Consider the following 22,747-nt stretch of genomic DNA (forward strand, 5'->3'; position numbering starts at 1 on the left):
AAGAGAGAGAGAACTTCCTTCACTGAATAAAGAGAATCTATAAAATCCCTACCGAGCTAGGGTTGTAGCTCTGTGGTACAGCACTTGTCTGGCATGTGTGAGGCACTGGTTCAAATCTCTGCACCACATTTAAATAAATAAAGGAATTGTGTCCATTAAAAAAAAAAAAAAAAAAACTATTTAGTTGGGTGGAGAGGCACACAACTGTAATCCCAGCAGCTTGGGAGGCTGAGGCAGGAGGATCGAGAGTTCAAAGCCAGCCTCAGCAAAAGTGAGGTGCTAAGCAACTCAGTGAGACCCTGTCTATAAATAAAAAACAAAAAAGAGCTGGGGTTGTGGCTCAGTGGTAGAGTGTTCTCCTAGCACATATGAGGCACAGGCTTCGAACCTCAGTATCATATAAAAATAAATAAAGTTATTGTGTCCATCTACAAATTATATATATATATATATATGTATGTATGTGTGTGTATATATATATATATATATATATATATATATATATATATTTTTTTTTTTTTTTTTTTTTTTTTTTTTTTTAAAGCCCTATAGTTAGCCAGGAGCAATGGCATGCCTGTAACAATCCCAGCAACTTAGAAGGTCAAGGCAGGACGCAAGTTGGAGCAACTAAGTGAGACCCTATCTCAAAACAAAAAGGACTGGGGGTTTTGCTCAGTGGGAAAGCACCCTTGGGTTTAATTCCCAGCACCAAAAAAAACCAAAAAATCTATAATTAGTAAGTCAGTATCATATATAATAATAAAACAATTTTCTTAATGTGAGGAACAAGGCAAAGAGCCATTCTCATCATACCTGCACAACACTACAGTGCAATAAATCAAGAAAAAAGAAGTCAAAAACATTCAGATTGATAAGGAAGAAATAAAACTGTCTATTCACAATTGTCTCACAGAAAATCCCAAACAATCTATAAAATAGCTACCAGAACTAAGTAGTGAATTTACCAACTTTGCAGAATACAAAATCAGTACACAAAAATCAAATGTATTTTTATGTATTAGTAATGAAATTGAAATTTGGAGAAAAAAGTAATGTTTATAATAACACCAAAATCATAAAATTGAGGCTACAGATGTAGCTCAGTGGTAGAACATTTGTCTAGCATGCACAAGGACTAAGTTAGATCCCAGCACCACAAAACAAAACATAAAACCCTAATGAAATATTTAGGCATATTTTCCCCCTGTGCTGGGTATCAAACCCAGAGTCCTATTCATGCTAGACAAGCTCTCTACCACTGTGCTACACACAACTGACAACTACAATATATTAATGAAAGAAGTCAAAAGCTACCCAAATAAATGGAAGGGCATGTAATATTCAAAGATTGGAAGGCTGAATATTGCTGATGTCAACTGTCCCCACAATGATCCAAAAGTTCAACAAAATCCCCAAAGACCAGCAGTACCTTTTTGTAGAAAATAACAAACTAGTTCTGAATGCATATAAAGTACCTATAACAGTCAAAGTAATTTTGAAGAAAAGAATTTGGAGGGCTCAATCTAACTGATTTCAAAATCTACCATAAAACTATAATAATCAAGATAGTATAATACTGTAAAAAGAGAAACAGATTAATGGAACACAATAAGAGTCCTTAGAAGAAGACTCATACACATATGGTCAATTAATTTTCATAAAAGATACTAACAGTAGGGCACAGTCGCACATACTTGTAATCCCAGCGACTCAGGAGTCTTAGGCAAGAGGACTGAAAGTCTGAGGCCAGCCTCCGCAACTTAGTGAAACCCTTCGCAACTTACTGAGACCGTTTGCAACTAAGCAAGACCCTGTCTCAAAAAAGTGAAAAGAGCCAGGAATGTAGCTCAGTGGTAAAGTACCACTGGGGTGAAACCCCAGTACCAGAAAATGAAAAAGAAAGAAAAATATACTAAAGGTCTGCAGAAGCCCAATGGGTAACTAAAAGCAGGATAAAGTTTGGCATTTGTGACTTCATTTTTTATCTACTCTCTGTTATCTTAAATTGTTTGACCTGCTCAGCTCTACACATAGGTATATTAATCATTTACAAGTGTTCGTCTAAAAACAAGTAGTCCAAAGTTTGATTAGTCTAAAGTTTACCTAACCTATCTTGTCCCCTTCAAGACTGAGAAAAGATTTACAGCATGCTATTTCAGACCTCTGGAGTAAGTAGCACATAGAAGTATCAAGTTATTGGGCTGGGAAGATAGGTCAGTTGGTAGAGTGCTTGCCTTGCATGCACAAGGCCCTGGGTTCAATCCCCAGCACCACCAAAAAAAAAAAAAAAAAAAAAAAAAAATCCAGTTATTGGCAAACAGCAGAGCCTTGTAGACACATCGCCCTATAATGAGATAATCCCCCTAAGCAGAAGCAATCATAGGAACCAAACTTCCTCCTTCCAGGGTCACCGGTCTGACAGAATAAACATTTTAAGTATCAAGTGGAAAATGCCTCCTCATGTGGTAAGAAAATCTCCAGGGCCATCTTATGAAAGAGAACTGAAATAGTAATCCACTAGACCTCGTCTGACCAAGACTGCTTTTTTATGTATACCTCTTGGTCCCTTAGCCCAATTCTTACTCTATTTAAACCTACAAGCTCGTGGGAGAACCTTGAAGGCAGAGTTGAGATGCTGGATATCAATTGCCTTCTCAATATGGCCATATTGGTTCAAGTTCCTTTCCTGCTTTTCAACCGTTACCTCTTCTGTTCGGTTTTTGGAGCAAATGGCTAGACCTGGTTTGTTGGAGTCCTAGAGTCATAGTATAGAACTGATACTGATTTTGTCTTTATAATTATTCTAAGGTTATGTAAGATTAGGGGGAGCTGTGGATATCTGTACATTGTGCTAATTTTGCAACTGTTTTGTAAGCCTAAAATTATTACAAAATTTAAAATACAAAAAAGAATGCCTGCCTCTTTAGTGAAATCTCCAAAGTTCTAAATCCTTAACTCAGAGGTATGAGTTAAAATAACATTAAGGCATTTACTTTGATTTCTATAATTAAAACCATGAAATGACTATTACATTTTCCAATACTAATCCCTTTGGAATTAAAGAATATTTATGGTACACCAGAACATTACTGAATGTAGAGATGAATTTAATTCAAAACAATTCTTTTTCTTTTTCTTCTAAACAATTCTTTTAACAGCTTTTTAAATAAAAAGGCAATCACGTACAGAAAAATGAGAAGCAAATCACCCTTTAAAAAAACGTAAAAAGGGCTGAGGTTGTAGCTCAGTAGTAGAGCGCTTGCCTAGCACATGTGAGGCACTGGGTTCAACCCTGAGCACCACATATCAATCAATCAATCAATAAAGGCATTGGGTCCATCTACAACTAAATATATATATATATATATATATATATATATATATTTTTTTTTTTTTTTTAAATGTAAAAAGGGCTGTATATGTAGCTCAGTGATAATACTGGTGTACTTGGCATGCAAGGCCCTGGGTTTATCCCCAGCAAAAAAGCAAACAAAACTGGAACATCCCTCCTCTTTTTATTTATTTTATTTTTTCCTTTTTATGGTACTGGGGATTAATTCAAGGCATTCTACATGCTAACCAGCAGGCACTATACCACAGAGCTCTACCCCCAGTTCCTGAAATACCAGTGTTGAACATGTTAGAAGATACAGTAGCAGGAAATAATTAACATTAAGATTTAGTAACAGTTCATGTATCAATATCCAAATATATACAATAACTCCTAGTGCAGAGGAAGCCAAAAAAAAAAAAAAAAAAAAAAATCAAACATTGCCATTACTGATTTTTATTCAATTTTCTTTCTTACTTTTTTTTTTTTTGGTACTAGGGATTGAATCCAGGGCACTTTACCACTGAGCTGTATCCGGATCCAGCCCTTTTATTTTTTATTTTGAGACAGCATCTCACTAAGTTGCTCAGGGCCTCCCTAAATTGCTGAGGCTGGCCTCAAACTTTCAATCCTTCTTCCTCAGCCTGAGTCACTGGGATTACAGGTGTGTGCCACCACAAAAGGCCTCAATTTGCTTTCACTGGATCTAACTAAACAATTATTAAAATCAACTGATAAACAAAAATAATAATAATTCATTCAACATTTACAAGGCCTCTATAATGTGCCAAGTACTATCCTAGATGCTAGAGACTCAGAAATGATTTAAGTTGGAGGGGCAAATATAGGAACAATTGGAATTTCATTTAACAAATATTTATTGAATAATAAAAAATGAATAAGGTAACTCTGCCATGAAGATAACTCCTTTTAGAAAACTGAGTTAAAAATCTACTTTTGTACATCCACATGCAATGTCACACACCTATAATCCCAGCAACTCAGGAGGCTGAGACAGGAGAATCTCAAGTTCACACTCAGTCTTAGCAATTTAGCAAAACCCTAAGCAACTTAGTGAGACACTGCCTCAAAAAATTCAATGAATAAAAAGGACAGGGGATGTGATTCAGTGGTAAAATGTCTCTGGGTTCAATCCCCACTACCAAATAATATTTACCTTTGTACAGTACCAACATGATGAATATAATTTCAGGTGGAAAACTAAAATATTATCAGTTCAAAAAATTTTATTCGGGGCTGGGGAGATAGCTCAGTCGGTACAGTGCTTGCCTCTCAAGCACAAGGCCCTGAGTTCTATCCCCAGCACCGCCAAAAAAAAAAAAAAAAAAAAAAAAAAAAAATTTTATTCAACATAGTTTAAAATTAAACAAGGTCAGATTTTCTTTTTTCTCCTTATTGAAAAAGTTTAAGTTTTTATTTCTTTACTTTTCTTGCTCTTTTCCTTTTGTTTACCTGTTCCCTCAGAGTCTCTTTCTCCCTTTTTTGCATGCTAACATCCAATTTCTTTTGATTACACTCCCACCCTTTCTATTATCTAGAACTTCTGTATATTCTTTTCTTATTCCATTAACAGCCACATTCTATATCCCTCTGCATCCTCTTTGTCTTCCCCATTTGAAACTGCAGACCTTATTGCAAATCTATTTGTTTTACTGAAGATAATATTTGAACTCATTCTGTTTATTATGACAATTTTGTTATTGTCCTCATAGGGGCTATTTGGTCTAGGATTGCATAGTGTCTGAATTGGGCACTGCTAATATTGATCTCCCCTTAAAGAAAGGGTTTTGGAAACCTATAGGGCCACTATAAGCCTATAGGGGGAAATCTGCAATACCCCAGATCTGCACTGCTAGAGGGGAAGATACATGAACAACATGAAAAAACAAGGGAAGAAAATGACCCAAACAAATCTAGATTCTATATTAATAAAATTGAACAAGTCTAAAAGATGACACGTGTATACCTCCAGCTTGCATTAAAAGAAGAAGCCATCAGTATGTTCTACTTGATCTGTTGTATTAATTTCCAAAATATAATTGCCCCTTTCCTGGTGATTCAATTAATTTTTCTAGAACTTTTCTCTAAATGGGTTGAAATTTTTTTTTGCATTAAATCTAACAAGTATTTGAATATTACATGTAACTACTTCCTTCCATGCTTTGAAAAAAGGAAGTTACAGACAACCTATCCACTTCTTTCAACACTGAATATCATGGATATTTTCAGACTATTTTACTACACGATTCATTTTATTATCCTAGCTTTATTTTCACCTGTTTATTTTATTTTTTAGTTGTAGATGGACATAATACCTTTATTATCTTTTTTTTTAATGTGGTGCTGAGAATCGAACCCAGTGCCTCCCACATGCTAGGCAAGGCTCACTCTACCACTGAGCCACAACCCCAGCCCCACCTGTTTATTTTTATTGTTTATACATATGTATTTTATGTTATCTGAAATCAGATAACTTAATATGACTTCAAAAATTGTGCTTTTTCGGGGCTGCGGTTGTAGCTCAGTGGTAGAGCGCTTGCCTAGAATGTGTGAGGCACTGGGTTCGATCCTCAGCACCACATTAAAATAAACATATAAAATAAAGGCATGTTGTCCATCTACAACTATAAAATTTTTCTTTTAATTGTGTTTTTTCTAATGCAAAAAATTGAATGGGGGAGCCGGGATTGTGGCTCAGTGGTAGGCACTTGCCTACTATGGGTGAGGTCCTGGGTTCGATCCTCAGCACCACACAAAAAATTAATTAATGAATGAAATGTATTGTGTCCATCTACAACTAAAAATATTTTTTTTAATTGAATGGGCATCTTTCGATGTCAAGTCAAAGGACAATACAAATATTTGAAGTGAAAAAGCCCCAAAGTGGTTTATCTGTATTAAAGTTTATAATTATACATAATGTCCAAAGAATCTTAAACATATTCTTTCAAAGGTCAAATCAGTTTCACCAAATCTTCTTTTTTTAATCACCCACAGTACTTTGTATTTGGTACTTCATTATATAGTAACACCAAATAAACATTTTAAAAGGTTCTTCCTGGGAATTGAAGAACACCACTTTGAGAATCAACAGTTTATATTTTTTCATAAAAGATATACACATGGTTAACAAGCATACAAAAAGATGATCATCACTTTAATCACTAAAAAAATGCAAATCAAAGCCACAAAGAAGTACCATTTCACATCCACTAGGATGGTTATAAAAAATGGAGGATGTTAAAATCTGGAACCTTCGTGCCTTTCTGGAGATCATGTCAAATGTTTCAGTTCCTGTGAAAAATAGTTGGCAATTCCATAAAAGGTTAAATACAGAATTATTGTATATCCCAGTAATTTAACTTCCAAGTATATACTCAAAGACTAAAATTGGGTACTCAATCAAGTACATATAGAGGCACAGTCACAGCAGCACTACTCACAATAGCCAAAATGTGAAAAACAATCTAAACGTCCGCAAATAGATGAATGGAAAAACAAACTGGGGTATTCATTTGCAAAAGAGTATTATTCAGTTATGAAAAGGAATAAAGTAAGTACTATTATACGCTACAATATGAATGAAGGTCCAAAGACAGACACAGTTGCATATTATATGATTTCATGTACATGAAGTATCCAGAAGCAAATCCAAAGCCAAAAAAATGAAGATTCATAATTATCAGGGGCAAGGAAGAAAGGAAATTACTGAACGCCTGCTAAGTAGGCATAGGGTTTGCCTTCAGAGTAAGTTAGTACTTTGGATGAATAAATGTGGTAGTTGGACAACACTGTATGTTAATTAAACACCAATGAATTTTTCATTTTAAAATGCTTAATTTTATGTTATATGAATTTTTCCTCACTTTTTAAAGAATTTGAAACAAATATGTCCTAACTCAACTAAGCACTTCCATGCATTCTTAGCTCTCCTTAATAAAGTGGAGCTCTCTAAACATAATTAATATTTTCCTGTTGACTCAGAATCATGATCATGAATAACAAAGACTGTATGAGTAAGCCATCCTTCATGTCTTAACTATCTCAGCCTCAGTTGTCACATCTGTAAAATGTCAGTTTTTGCTAGCGTGCAGGTGCACATACAAAACAAATTACATATGATATCAAGAAATTCACATACTTATTATAACCCATTCAAGCAATTCCTGTAGACTCAGCACTGGGGGTTAGGAATGAAGCACATAATAATTTTATCTCTATGATCCTTTCCAGTTCTAAATTTCTCAGTCTGTTGTAATGTAACACAGTGGGATAGCCTCAAGATTTATATTGGTTAGGGGAGCTGTACTGTGTGCTTTTTCCTTCTTTTATAAATAGTTATCCAAGTTCACTGTCAAATACACTATGATTGCTAACTGCTATCCAACACTTGCCAGGTATAGTTATTCCAACAATCAGGAGTCTATGGCAGGAGAATTGCAGGTTTGCAACTCAGCAAGAACCTGAGGACCTTAGCAAACCACTTTCTCAAAAAATAAAATAAAAGGCTGGGGATGTAGCTCAATGGTAGAACACTCCTGTTCAATCCCCAGTACCACACACACAAATTTTTCTCCAATTAGACTCTATTCAACAATTAGTACTCTACATCCTATGCTAGTCATTTAAAAGGAGGAATACAAAATAATGATAGTCCAGATAAAACCTAAAACAATTAGCCCAGCATGATGGCAAACACTATAATTTCAACTACTCAGGAGGCTGAGGCAAGAGGATCCCAGATCCAGGCCAGCCTGGGCTACTTAGCAAGATATTGTTTCAAAATTTAAAAAATAATAAAAAGGGCTACGATGTACCTCAGTACATACCCCTCAATTCAACCCCCAGCACCACAAATACAAACACATATGCACACACACACACTCGCACAAACCCTAAGACAACTAAGTAATTACAAAACAAGAAAAACACCTCATTAATTACTAAACTGGGACATTGATAATGAGCCAAAAAGAATTTCAAGAAGAACAAGGACAGTGTAAGTTGGAGGGTTGGGGACAATTTCATTGGAAGATGACTTAAATGAACAGGGAGGACAGGACAGATGAAATCAAAAAGGCATTAAAGGGACATCATGAACACAGGCAAAAAAAAGAAAATATAAAATGGGCTGTGTGCTGGACAATAATGTGAAATAAGGTCACAATATGTGTGAAGGAGCTAATCACAGTTAACCTTAAAAATTAAACAAAAGAATTACTTACAAAAATAATCTATGGTAAAGAACAAGAATGAGAGGTTATTGAGGGGCAAAGGACAAGAGGGAGCCTGTTGGAATGTTAGAAACTTTCAAGTAATAAATTTTGCATGTCACTCAGGGAAATATTCGTTACCCTGTTTAAACACAAAAAGAAAGAAACCTTCTATAGCTTTATTCTGAGTAGTAGAAACATTTGTAAAACTTTATTCACAGGTATTTTACTATTTGTATAACATACCACAAGTACAAAATAAGATTCAAATAATTGCAGAAATGACACAGTAATACCTTTGTAATTTTGAACAAGTGCAAGAGGAGTGCTAGAGTTAAGAATGTATCTCAGTGGCAGAGTGCTTGTCCAGCATGCATAAGGACCTGAGTTCAATTCCTAGCACCCCAAGTGGGGAAAAAAAGAGTGCTGTATTAGGAGATAAGTCTTCTCATAATACATGAAAGGATTTGAACTGGCAGAGGATGAAAATCTTTTAAGTAATATGCAATTAAGATAAATATACTAGCTGACACCTAACATAATATATCAGGAATTATTCTAAGATCTGTATATATAAAATTGCTTCCAATCCTCTTAATAACCCTATATGAAATGCATTATTATTATTATTCATATTGTACAGATGATCAAACTTATGCTCAGAGAGCTTAAGTAATTTGCTCACTTAAGGTTAACTGTGATTTGCAAATTCACACAGCAATAAGAACATCAATGACAATAAACTTTTCATCACACATACCAGGGGCACTTTACCACTAAGCTACACTACCAGATTTTTCTACATGACCATAAATAAACAACAAATCAAAAACACAACAAAACAAGATTATCAACAGATGCCCAGTGTGGTGGCACATGCCAATAATTCCAGCAACTCTGATAGGCTGAAGGAAGACAGAAAGTCTGAGGCCTGCCTTGGCAATTCAGTGAGACTATCTCAAAATGAAAAACTAAGGGGCTGTTAAGAGTGCCCTTGGGTTCAATTCCCAGCAATGTAGGGGCGGGGGTAGGGGTAGGGGGTACTAAAATGCTGCTCATAGGCCTTGAGTGAATCTAGCAGCAAAAGCCCTTATCCACATCTTGTAACTTCAATATCAGCACCACCCTATCACAAGCCTCACTCAGAATTACACCATCTACATCATCCTTACATCCCCTACTCCTAAAATAAACTTCGCAAAAATGTAGTTTCTCACAAGAAAGTTACAGATCCCTAGAAAAGAGAATAAAGAAACATTTCAAAAGAAGAAATACTATGACTTCATAATCTATTGTGTGAATTTATGTAGGAAAAATCAAAAACAATCCCAAAATTTCTAACTTGGAAGACTTCAGGTTATTAACAAAAACAAAACTACAGCCAGGCACAATGATACATGCTTATAATCCCAGCAGCTCAGGAGATTGAGGCAGGAGCATGGAAAATTCAAAGCCAGTCTCAGAAACTTAGCCAGGCCCTAGGTAACTTAGGGAGATCTCGTCTCAGAATAAAAAATAAAAAGGGCTGAGGGCCGAGCACAATGGCGCACACTTGTAATCCCAGTGGCTTTCGAGGTTGAGACAGGAGGACTGCGAGTTCAAAGCCAGCCTCAGCATTGGCAAGGCGTGAATAAGCAACACAGTGAGAGCCTGTCTCTAAATAAAATACAAAATAGGGCTGGGGATGCAGCTCAGTGGTCAAGTGCTCCTGAGTTCAATCCCTAGTACCCCCCCCAAAAAAGGGGGCTGCTGAGGATGTGGCTCAGTGGTTAAGTGCCCCTAGGTTGAATCCCTGGTACAAAAGAAAGAAAGAAAAATACATGTCCATAAAAAGACCTATACCAAAACATTCATAGCAGCTTTATCCAATAATAGTCAAATACCAATACTTTTTCTAAATAATAGCCAAAACCCAGAAATGATTCAAATATCGACCAACAGCTAGGAAAGCAGCTCAGTGGTAAATAGCTTACCTAGCATGTGCAAGGCCCTGGGTTCAATCCAGTACTGCCAAAAGAAAAAAAGGCCAAGGAACAGACTCAGTGGCGTACACCTGTAATCCCCAAAACTCTGGAGGCTGAGGCAGGCTGACTTTAAAGTTCAAGGCCAGCCTCAGTAATTTAGCAAGACCCTGTCTCAAACACACACACACACACACACACACACACAAAGGTTGGGCTTGTAGTTCAGTGATAAAGTAATTGCCTATCATGGACAAGGCCCTGGATTTGATTCCCACAGGTACAAAACCAAAAACAAACAAAAAAACAAAACATGCAGGGTGTAGCTCAGTGGTTGAACATTTACCTAAATATGAGACCTTAGCTTTAATCCCCAATACTGGGGAAAAAAATGCTTGAATCTCTCATATCATAATGCAATCTGAATAAAATAAAGTTAAATAATAAATACTAAAGTCTGGGACACCATTTTATTTTATTTTTTTCCCTAATAGAATTTATGTTAAAAAACAGAATGAGGTCTGGGGCTGTAGCTCAGTGGCAGAACGCTTGTCTAGCACGTGTGAGGCTTTGGGTTCAATTCTAAGCATCACATAAAAATAAACAGATAAAATAAAAGCATTCTGTCCATCTACAACTAAAAAAAAAAGAATGATAGTGTACTCTCACACATTAACTATCAAATAAACTAGATTTTATATCAATTATTTTGCTTACTTAGCCAACATTTCATTTCTCAACAGAACTACCTTATTGTTAATAAATGAATTTACCACCTCAACGACAGTCACTGAACACATTTTAAATGTTAGCTTATTTATTTCACCATTCCTGTCCTAATATATTCCGTGCCATCATCTGAAAGACTAAAAGAAAATTTGTCTTCATAAGGCTATTAAATGTTAACCAGATACCTTATTAAATCTAGTTGTTTAAGCTATTTTACATATACATATATATATTTTTGGGGGGAGGAATACTAGGAATTGAACCCAGGGGCACTTTACCACCCCCAGTCCTTTTTACTTTTTGAGACAGGGTCTCACTAAGTTGCTGAGACTGGCCTCAAACTTTCAATCCTCCTGCCTCAGCCTCCTGATTCACTGAGATTACAGGCATGCACCACCATGCCGTTTCCTTTTACTTTTGGGTTTTTTTTTTTTTTTTTTTTTTTGGGGGGGTGGGGTACCAGGGATTGAACTCACGGGCACTCAACCACTGAGCCACATCCCAGCCCTTTGTTGTTTTTTTATTCAGAGACAGGGTCTCACTGAGTTGCTTAGCATCTCGATGTTGCTGAGGCTGGCTTTGAATTCAATCCTCCTGCCTCAGCCTCCTGAAGCCACTGGGATAACAGGTGTCGCTACCAACTTTTTTTTTTTTTTTTTTTTTTTGTAGTTGTAGATGGACAGCATGCCTTTATTTTATTTATTTTAATGTGGTGCTAAGGATTGAACCCAGTGCCTCACATAAGCTAAGAAAGTGCTCTGCTACTGAGCTACAGTCCCAGCCCCTTCCTTTTACTTTTGATTAAACTTGCTGGCGTTGTTTTATAGAAATGAACATTCACAGATAAAACACAAAAATACATGTCACTAAACTAAATTTAAAAGATCTTCTATTTACTCCATTTTTAATTTTTTATTTTTTGGTAGAGAATGAAAAACATTATTAACAACTACATGTCAGAGTAAAAAATCTGAAAGTAGCACATTACATTGTCCCTCCTGGGGTTCAAAACCCTTGAATTCTAGGAAACAAAACCAACTGAAATACCATACTCCTGTTATGTGATGATCTCTATAAAACTTCACAATCATCATCAACCATTTATACAGTTTCTATGTAACAATGAGGAACAAAGTTTCCTTATTAAGTACAATTACATGCTAAAATGTAATTATAGTTTTCACAGCTCAAGAATATGGATGCTTTTGGCAGAGACAAAGCTTTTCCAATTTTCAGTGACACTAAACTCCTGAGTCTAAAAGAAGAAAAAATAACCTTGAACTTATTTAGTAATTCTGTTCATCAACTTTTACTGAAATTTCTTTTTCAGTATCCATGAGAATAAACTGGTAAAAAAATCGATCCAAAATACAAACAAGAGATTCATAACTGCTAACATAACATCAACCAAACTCGTGTGGTGGCACATCCCTGTAACCCCAGCTACTTAGGCAACTGAGACAGGAAGATCTCAAATTTGAGACGGCCTAAGTGGCAGCTTAGTGAGACCCTGTTTCAAAAAGAGAAAAAAAGGTAGGGGAGGGTATTTGGGAAGCTATGACCAAGGAGGAATTTAAAAGTAAGTAGACTGCTCCTATGTTCACTGCTAATCAACCTGGGGTTCCAGACTGGTCTGAAAGTATGCAGGAGCTCTCTGTGCCTACCCAGCAGTTTCCTACTGAAGACTGGAGAGTTCCCAGTCAGCAACTGAGTGGGTAGGAAAAATCAACAAGTGGTCTTGAGCTATTCTTTTGCAGACACTTAAGCAAAATGGAAATAAGGTTATGAAAAATAAATAGCAGATTCTGAAAAAATGGGGAAGGGTTAGGGATGTAGTTCAGTGTAGAGAACCCCTGGATTCAATTCATAGTACCGCAAAAAAATAAAAAATAAAATTGACCAAAACATAAGGACTATGGTTAGATATAAGATACTGAAGCTCACTGAAATCCTTTTATTATAAAGGATATTTACAATATTAAGAAGTCACAAAAATTTTATTAAAATATATATTACAATTCCTATTTTAAAATTAAATCTATGTCCCCCCACAAATAATTTTTAATATGCCCCAAATAAAAAGTTCTTATATAGGATGTGATGGCACATGCCTATGATTCCAGCAACTTGGGAGGCTGAGTCAGGAGTATTACAAGTTTAAGGCCAGCCTCAGCAACTTGGTGAGGCTCTAAGCAATTTAGCAAGACCCTTTCTCAAAACAAAAAATAAAAATGGACTGAGAAAGAATATAGCTCAGTAGTAAAGCATCCCTGGATTCAATTCCCAATACCAAAAAAAAAAAATCTTGCTGGGTACAGTGGTGTGAGCCTATAGAGGAGATCTCCCCTCACCCCCACTACAGGGCACTTTAGTACTGAGCTATATCCCTGCTCTTTTTATTGTTCAAGACAGGATCTCATTAAGTTGCCCAGGTTGGCCTCAAACTGCCTCTGTTTCCCAAATAGCTGGGATTACAATCATGAGCTAGTGTGCCAAGCCAGGATGTTCTCTTGAGCCCAGGGGGTCAAAGCCAGCCTGCACAACATAGTAAGACCCTGTCTCAATTTAAAAAAAAAAAAAGTTTCTTTTTTAATAAATTCTGCAATTCATGAGAAACTGCATTCAAACATAGGGTATGACATGCACTTCCCAATATCAAAACATCAAAATTTGCCAGGCACGGTGGCACAGGCCTATAATCCCAGTGGCTTTAGAGACTGAGCCAGGAGGATCATGAGTTCAAAGTCAGCCTCAGCAACCTAGCAAAGTCCTAAGTACCCCTGAGTTAAATCCCCAGTGGGGGGAAAAAAATCAAAATTTAAACATCATTCCCCAAACTGCTAATACCCTGCCTAGGATCTCTTAGACTAAGTCCTCTATACCTTCCAACTTTGAGATCTAGAAAAGATAAATATGCCCAACATGACTACCAAGTAAACTGTGACTGGAGTCAGTACAGATAAAGGGTAGAGTTGCTTACACAAAAACATAAAAAAAATAAATAAAAGCATTCTTCGGAGATATGAAATTAGAAGTAAAAATGATCTGGAGCATTTGTCTAGCATACAGTAGAACCTGGGTTCAATATCCAGCAATGGTAGAAAGGAAGAAAAGAAAGTAAAAGGGATGAGGTGAAAAATTTCAAATAAAGTTAACTGGATGCCGAGAACACAAAAAGTGTCCCATAATAATGCTTATCCTTACTCTGACACTGCCAATTACTTTTTTTTTATTCTAATTCTCAAAACTGAATTCACAAGCCATTAATGGATCAATATCTAAGAAGCAATGGCTTAGAAGAACTGACAATCATACGAAAGTCCTTGCTTTCTTTCTTATGAGTATCTAGCTTGAGAAAACTATTCAGAAGAAAGAAAAATTGAGAGGACAAAATCCATCCAGGACATGGACAGTGTCTTAATGGAACATAATTATCACTTAGAGTTTGTTGAATTAATATGTTTTGAAATATAAAGCATTTGCAAGATGAAGACATACCTACAAATACCACCTAAGTAAAAAAGCTTAGAAGAAAATGAGTACTCCAATGGCCTTCAAAATCAAGGATGGTGAAAGGAGTTCCAGGAGGCAAAATGGGATATCAAATTTTTCTTAAATAATAAAATGAAATGCCAAAGGAGAAAAAAAATTTCATTCCTTAGAACAAGGCTTTACATCCAGGGGCTGGGGAGATAGCTCAGTTGGTAGAGTGCTTGCCTCGCAAGCACAAATCCCTGGGTTTGATCCCCAGCACCGCAAAAAAAACAAACAAACAAAAAAAAAAAAACAGTTTTTACATCCAACCAAGGAAAAAAGAAACCCCTCATAGATTAAATCTTCACTTTAGGGCCTGCAATCCCAGTTACTTGGAAAGTTGAGGCAGAATAGCATTTGGAGGTCAGCCTGGGTAATTTTGTAAGACTCTGTCTCAAAATAAAAATAAAAAGGACTGGGAGCCAGGCACAGTGGTGTGTGCCTGTAATTCCTAGGAGGCTGAGGCAGAAGCATAGTGAGTTCAAAATCAGCTTCAGCAAAAGCAAGGCACTAAGCAACTCAATGAGACCCTGTCTCTAAATAAAATACAAAATAGGGCTGGGGATGAGGCTAAGTGGTCAAGTGTCCCCAGTACCCCCAAAAAAACAAAAACAAAAACAAAAACTACTGGGGATGTTACTCTGTGGCAGAGCAGCTGCCTAGTATACACAAGGTCCTAGGTTTATAGCTTTAAAAATAATAACAACAGGGACTTGGGGGTGTAGCTTAATGGCAATAGGGCACATACATGCACAAGGCCTTGGGTTAAATCCTAAGACTCCCCATACCCTCCCCCACTTCAAAAAAAAAAAAAAAAACCCTCACATTAGTATTAAGCAGTAATATATAATAGTCCACCATAGATACAAAGTTAGTAAACTAGCCTGATATACTCATCATTTCTAACCATATTATATGTCAGACTCCAAATGTATAAACCCAACTTCGAATCAAAATTATAGAACACAATTCATTCTTTTGCACGTTTGTCTGTTTTTACAGTGCTGGAGATCAATCCCAAAGCCTCACGTATCACAAGCAAGTGGTCTACCCTCATCCCCTGCAATTCATTCTTAAATATTTTACTCCCTATATTCATTCATAAACATTTATTAAGTAGCTAGTTGGTTAGCCAACTTATTAAGTAGCTACTATATATCAAACAATACCTTAAGTACCTAACAAGGGTTATCATTCTTAAATCTAACTCAGTCAAGTAAACACTGTCCTCTTACTATAAAAAAGAAAAATTTAGGCTCAAAAAGTTAAAGAGGTTACATAGCTAATAAATGATAACATTAAGATACATTAAGTGCCAGTTTTATTACTATTGGTGTCTGAAAATCAGAAAGTTTTGTTCCATTCTATTATTTTATAATTCTCAGAAACTAAATTTTGAAAGTCTTTCTAAACCTTGCAGTAATTCACCTACATCTAAACCTGCATAAAATTATTTGATCAATTAATTTATCAAAAGGAAAAATAGGCCTTCTTCTCAGCTGAAAGATAAACTAGAGGGCAATAAAATATAGTTATATTTAAATAATAACTTAAGGGGCAGTTACAGTTATATTTAAATAATAACCTATAGATCAGTAGTAGAGCGCTTGTCTACCATGCATGATGCCCTGAAGTTCAATCCCCAGCACTGCAAAAATAAAAAAATATTAATCATGGGCATAACTGACATTGGCCTTTTTTTTTTTTTTTTTTTTTTTTTTTTGAGATGGGGTCTTGATATGTTGCCCGGGCTGGCATCAAGTGATTCTCCAACTTAGCTCATGAGCATTTCTACCAGGCTGTAGTACTATGAAAAGTACTCAGTAACCTGTACCTTTTACTTATTTTATAGGCCAAGTCCTTCTCCCACAACCTGTCACTCCCACCCAATCCCTTACTAGGGGTTGAACTCAGAGCACTCTACACTAAGCTACATTTCAAGTTCGGTTTTTTGTTTGTTTTGGTTTTGTTTTTGTATTTGGTACCAGGGATTAAACTCCGGGACACTCAACCACTGAGTCACATCCCCAGTCCTATTTTGTTATTTTATTTAGAGAAAGGGTCTCACTGAGTTGCTTAGTGCCTCAATGTTGCTGAGGCTGGCTTTTTAATTCGTGATCCTCCTGCCTCAGCCATCAGAGCCGTGTGTGCCACCACGCCCGGTTCAAGCCCATTTTATCTCTTATTTTGAGACAGCATCTTGCTACATTGCGCAGGCTAGCCTCAAACTTGCTATCCTGCCTCTGTCTCCAGAATAGCTGGAATTACAGGCATATGCCACTAAGCCCAGCCAGGTACTTTTGAGAAACTTTGTTTTTTATTTTTAAATGGACACACTTTTATTTTATTTGTTTTTATGTGGTGCTGAGGATCAAATCCAGTGCCTCACACATGCCAGGGTAGCGCTTTCCCACTGAGCTACAACCATAGTCCAGAAACTTCTACCTTTTAGGAACCACTTAATTGTGTCACCATGTAAGAAGGTACAGCCTTCTTACATTTCTTACTATATTTCTTACTATATTTCAGAACAAAAAGTCTGCTTCTAGAACAAGTGGAAGGAACCAATATAGAAATAGAAATAATTGTTATCAAATGATAACAGATACACCTCAACTGAAAATAACCATTTCTAGTTTTTCTACGTGGATTTTTCCATGTGGATTTTTTAGAAGAGACATCTTTAATGAAATTAAAAATCAATTCTTAATCACTAAAAACTCAACTACTTTAACCCAATAATGGAATATAAAGGAACAAAATACTACAGGTTGACTCTTCTCAGTTCCATTTTATAACAGGAAACCTTGAAGAATATAAAAAAATAATCCAGGCATGAACAAGTTCAGAAACCTAAAAGGCAGATGAACATATGTTGGCACTCTGCTTAATGGAACAATTCAATTTTATGCAAGACTTGACTACAGAAATAGTAGTCAATAGTCAAAACTTTCTAGAAGAGATTCATTCATATATGATTCTAAACTGAATCCTTAATTCATACCAAAAAGTTCCTACTTTCTTAAAGGTTAAATCTGTATAAAATAGCTATTATTAAAAAAAAAAACTACTTATAACCAAAAAGAGATACAAATGAGAAATTAACTGACTTTAATAAACAAATTAGTCAAATGCAAAACAATTATTTCCAGGTACTATGAAGAACCAATTAATCTCAGTTCTACATGAAATGCCAACAGTTGGCAAAGATAACTTCTGGATTTACTAAGTATTCATGTCTACTAAGAATCAACAAATTATTAAAATAAATTATGCATTTTTTGTTAGTTAAGAGTATCCAGTCATTGTAATATCCTAATAACTAATCAATTTCTTTCTTATTGATAGAATGGCATCAAAGAATGGAACCAAATATCATGCATGTGTATTCTTTAAAAAAGTTTTTTAGTTGTAGATGGACACAATACCTTTATTTTTATGTGGTGCTTAGGATCAAACCCAGTGCCTCACACATGCTAGGCAAGTGCTCTATCACTGAGGTACAACCACAATCCCCATGTATATGTCTTAATAAACAAATCATTTCTTATTAACACATATTCAATTACTTGCCATATCCACAGTTCTCCACAAGTCTACATTACAGAAAAGAAAACAATAATTTTCTACTCATACATTTTGGCCTTACACACTACTGCATCTCTTTAAAATCTCTCAAGAACAGGGTGAGGTGGTGTGCATCTGTAATCCCAGCTGAAGCAGGAGGATCACAAATTTGAGGCCAGCCTCAGGAATTCAGCAAGACCCTGTCTCAAAGCAAAAAATAAAAGGAACTGGGTATGTAGTTCAGTCGTAAAGTGCCCCTGGGTTCATTAACCAGTACCCAAAAACCCTCCCAGAGGCTTGGGGATGTAGCTCAGTGGTAGAGCACTTGCTTAGCATGTACAAGGCTTTGGGCTCAATACACACACACACACACACACACACACACACACACACACAAAACCTTTTGGAGTTTTAATTTATTTTAATACTATCCTTCAGTTTAGAACAATGTTTTGTTATTGTAAAAGTCTCTAAACCAGTTGATTCTAAGAAATTCCTCCATGTATAAGACATGAGATTATAACCAAATTAACAAATCAGATATCAGAATGCCAAAAATTAAGTCATTAAAAGGGAATCCAAAGAAAGAGCCAGTTGTGAAAGAACAGGAAGTGATGTACACTGCCATTTTGACATGAACTATTTAGAAACATAAGAAGTGCCATACTAATCTGGAATCAACCCAGACTAATAGCTCTCAGTATTCTCCTACAGTGACATCAGAGGTCATCTTCTGAAATAACCCTCAGGCAGTTTTTCTGTAACAACAAATTTAGCTAATTGATCCTGAACACACTTTTACCATTTCTAGGCAGAATTCCTACCAGCTATGGAAAACAGTATTTTAGTTATCCTCAAGAGTACCACTTATGCTGAAATATAGCAAACAGTTAACCTATACCATGTGTATATTCTTAAGTTTTGTAGCTTTTATTGATAAATCCTCTCTTCCTGCAATCTAAGATAAACAATTGTCTCTACTGAACAGTATGCTTGGACATACACATGCTAGTATATATGAATTCATTATCAACAAACCATAATCTACAGAATTACGCTTTATGGCATAATTTGCCACATAGGAGAAAACTCTACACATTACAACATGCAGCTTTGTACCATGAAATAAAGATTCAAATGAATAGTGCTGCTTAAATTAAATGAATTGAGATGAACATCATAAGGGAATAAAGAAGGCAAAGAGCATTCTATTTTTGTGAGAGAAAAAATAATACTACATCAAAATCATGAAATAAGATAATAGAAACTATTAGTGCCCAGCACTACTGCTAACAACATCTTTAAATCCCTGTATTCAAACAGGTTTCAAAATGAACACACCAAGAAAGCTCTGGGTACATTTAATGATAACATAAATACAGAAGTATTTTTTAAATAATTCACTAAGTAAAGCTTAAACTCCAACTACAACTTGTATGTAAAATATCAAAACAGATCATAGCTGTGATTTTACATTTTAGTCATCTTCATCACTTTGGGAAAATTACTTAATTCTACTAATATTCATATATGGAACATTTTTAAATCACTTCCCTGGTAATCTAAACGCTTACAGGAAAAAATGTATTGACAGTACATCAAGATTCCTTCAGGACTTAAAAGACTACTTTTTGGTCACAAAAAGCATGTGGCAACGTTAAAATTATTGTTGTTATTTATCGTTACCCAGGACAAAACCAGTATGTATACTGCAAACCAACAGAGATGATTTTTTTAAAAACAAATGACAGGAAGCAAAAGTAAAAAAAAAAAAAATGGCTAACAGAATATAGATCTATCATAGTATAATTGGGCAGATTAATGTCTATTATCTTGCATTTCCTTATGAAACAGAGCATTTGCTACATAAAGGTTTGTAAACAAATCATTTTCAGAAAATTTCAATTTCAGTATTCTACAAAATAATATTAACTTTTAAAATCCACAGCCCAGGCACAAATGTCTATCAAAAAGCCTGTCTGTATGTAATAATCTTTAATAACTTCAAATATTCCAAAAGTCATAGGAAGAAAAAAAAAGAAAAATAAAGGGATACAAAATTATTTTATTTGAATTCTAACAAAAACTCAACCTGCTCCCCAAAACAAAGTCAATCCAGATATGTCTCTCTCAGGAAGAGAGCAAGAGACATCAAAATTGTTCCAATATGAGGGGTTCCCTTGAAAGGCCATACCCCCCTAACAATAACAACAGAAGCAACTATACTTCCCATGGACAGATCTCAGGGGAAGAGTATTAACGGTACTGTTATCGATCTGAAATCAAAGGAAAAAAAGAGTAACCTTTGCAAGGGAAGCGCCATTACTTCCCTCTCCTGTTCCCCCTCCCTTCAGTGTATACATGGGTCTGTGTATGAAGAAACTGCCTTGGACTTCTGCAGCATTGCAGTAGACTAGACGATGAGGAAGGGGGAAGGGTAAGGGGAAAGAAACGTTTCCATTACCCCTAAAAAGGAGTATAGATTTCCTGAGGGAGGGGTGGAATCCACCCAGCAGGCTGCTCAGAGCAGTCTCCCTTCCCAAGAATACAGAGACACTACAAAGGAGGAGGAGGAACGGGAGGAGCAGAAGGACCAGAAGGCAAAGGGACCTCGCGCCTTTAAATCGGGGTGCACATCAATCCTATCTCCCTACGAGGGCCACACCTTCCTCGAAACATCCCTTCCACCACCCCTTCCGGTGACCCTTAGGAAAAAGGAATGTAATTGCTCTTGCCCCTCATAACAGGAGGGCGCCCAACTAACCAGCTTCTTCACCCCACCCACAGAATCACAGACCCTCCTTGTCTCCCTCCCCCACCCCACTCCCACATCCCTTCTTCGGTAGAGGCCTGAATGGGCCGAATTTCCCCGCCCCCCCGCCAGGTCTCCTTTCCCGAAGCAGAGGTGCCCTTACCCTTTAGCCGACAGGTCTACAGCGAAGTAGGCAAGCGCAGCCCCCCGCAGCGCTCAGGTGGCTGCTAGCTGGAGGGCGAGGAGTGAGGAGGAGGGGGCCTGGCGAACGACCGCCGCCCCCCCCCCCGCGGAGCCCCGGCAAGCCGCCCAGCCCAAGCTCTGCGACAAGGGGCGGGGAGGGGGGCGGCGAGGGGACGACCAGAGTCGAGGAGGCGCCCTCAGCGCTGGGGCTCAGCTAAGATGGCGCGGGGAAGTGCCCGGAGCCGCCGCCGCCGCCTTGGGGGAACCGGCCCGGGCCTCGGCCGCCTCCCGTCCTCACACAGCCGAGGCCCTCTCGGTCCCCCGCCGCGGCCCCTCGGCGGGCGGGCCCACGCGCGGCCCTCCGCCACCACCACCACCACCCCTGGGAAGGGGGCGCTCACAAAGAGAAGAGAGGCCGCGGGCCGGCCGGCGGGCGGCGGGGCGGGGTCCCCAGGGGCCGGGAGGCCTTAGAGGCTCGCGGGTGCTTAGCACTCTTGGCCCGCGAAGGGCGCTGGGCGAGCGGGACCCCTCCTCTCTCCTCAAGCAGGCAGCGGTACCGACTCACTCTCTTTGCCACCCTCCCTCTCTCCCTCCGAGCCCTGAAGCCACAGAGCCCGGCCGCTGCCCAGATTCCCCCCCTTCCCCAACACCACTCCCCTCCTCCCGACAGTCATCCCAGTCTCCGATCTCGCGAGATTTCCCTCGTGACAGGCCCGACCCTGCGCAAGACCCGACTACGTACGTGCGTGCGCCCTCGCGGGAGCGCGCAAGCCCTTTCGTAGGGCCGGGTTGCCCTAGTAGCCCAGAGTTCTATCCTCTGTCCATCGTAGCCTAAGCTTTCACTCAGCTTTAGGAGCTCCAGTGCCACGCGGGCGTCAGGTGCATTAGTCCCCGGAAGTCTGAGGAAGATTAACTTGTCTGCACTCCCCTCCAAAGCATCCGCCCCTCCACTAATAATGCTGGTGTGAAAGTTTGCCCTAAAGTGTAAAATATTATCTCATTCCTTACACACCTTACTTCGACTCTTCCTTGGAATTCAGAGGTAACCTGAGCAGCGTAATCAATATGTAAATGAGTTTTCAGATTCTAATAGTTTATAGTAAATTTTGGAAAGGCATGAAAACTTGGAAAATATAACTTAAGCTACCCTGTATATCGGTGACGGTAGGAAAGCTACTTCAAAAGATTCTGTGGGCTGGGCGGGGTGGCACACGTCTGTAATCCCAGCAGCTTGGGAGGCAGAGGCAGGAGGATCCAGAGTTCAAAGCCAGCCTCACCAAAAGTGGGGGGGGGGGGGGCGGTATGAAACTCAGTGAGACCCTGTCTCTAGATAAAATACAAAATAGGGCTAGGGATGTGGCTCAGCGGTCGGATGTCCCAGAGTTCAATCCCTAGTACCAAAAAAAAAAAAAAAAAAAAAAAAAAAAAAAAAAATTGGTGGTTTGGTAGGTTGAGT

General features: G+C 37.8%; 1 protein-coding gene across 1 annotated transcript in view; it reads right to left on the reverse strand.

Annotated features, from left to right (window-relative positions):
- Taok1 (TAO kinase 1) overlaps positions 1-21,920 on the reverse strand; it is a 133,290-nt gene extending 111,370 nt beyond the window's left edge. Inside the window, 1 exon segment of the mRNA XM_047543843.1 lies at positions 21,272-21,920. The gene's annotated coding sequence lies outside the window, so the exon portion shown is untranslated.
- Between the last annotated feature and the right edge of the window lie 827 nt (positions 21,921-22,747).

The sequence above is a fragment of the Sciurus carolinensis genome, chromosome 3, assembly GCF_902686445.1.
Source record: "Sciurus carolinensis chromosome 3, mSciCar1.2, whole genome shotgun sequence".
Classification (NCBI taxonomy): Eukaryota; Metazoa; Chordata; class Mammalia; order Rodentia; family Sciuridae; genus Sciurus; species Sciurus carolinensis.